This window comes from Pollicipes pollicipes, unplaced genomic scaffold, assembly GCF_011947565.3.
Source record: "Pollicipes pollicipes isolate AB1234 unplaced genomic scaffold, Ppol_2.1 Scaffold_6138;HRSCAF=7277_pilon_pilon_pilon, whole genome shotgun sequence".
In the NCBI taxonomy this organism is placed as follows: domain Eukaryota; kingdom Metazoa; phylum Arthropoda; class Thecostraca; order Pollicipedomorpha; family Pollicipedidae; genus Pollicipes; species Pollicipes pollicipes.
Window position 1 is genome coordinate 9,573,662 of NW_023596818.1, and position 836 is coordinate 9,574,497.

An 836-nucleotide genomic window follows, 5' to 3' on the forward strand; every position below is an offset into this window, starting at 1 on the left:
TTGTAAAAGCATAAGTCGCTTTCGGTTTTTCAGTGTGTGACGTCAAATTAATGTTATTTAGACTGCCACAATTTGACTTAGCGTACGATGAGCTCGCAAATTAAATTGTGAATCACCAGGAGCCCAGATCTCAATGATATATGCACGAACAATAGCTGAACTCAAGAACACAGTCTGGCATGAAAGTTGGCATGTTTCATTACAAAATTAACCCACAAACGCATCCACAACACCTCGGTTTCTCTTGACCTGCGTGCGTGGAGACGATGACATGACTATGAGTTTTTGCGCAGTGCGACGAAACGCCTTCAGTCTGGTTTTCACCGTAGCTGGCCGCACCCACCCATTGGGGTCACGGAGGACGTTCTGCAGGAGCTGGAGGATCCACATGCGCCTGGCGTGCTCGTCAGCTGTAACGGCCGCGTCTCCATCTTCCAGACAGTCGCTTTTCTGTCGCCATTTTGCGCGAGCGGTCAGACAGGACAGGTATTCTCTCACCCAGCGGACCGTGAGTGGTCAGCTAAATCCTGGGCCGCCTGCCATTGGCTTGCCAGCTTTGGCCTTGAGAGCTGCTGGCTTACACGCGCTTGGAGCTGCGTGACCGTTCCAGACAGAAAGTGATGCGAGGTTCAAGTGATGCGAAATAAAAGTGGGGCGGAGTTAAAGTGATACGGAATTGAAGTGGCGCGGAGTTAAATTGTTACGGAGTTAGAATGGAACGGAGTTTAAGTGGCACGGAGTTAAAGTGGTACGGTTTAAATTCATAAGGGGAGTGAGTGTTACGAAAGATGAAGTGGCACAGAGTAAAGATTTTCGTCACTGAGTCCACAGATAAC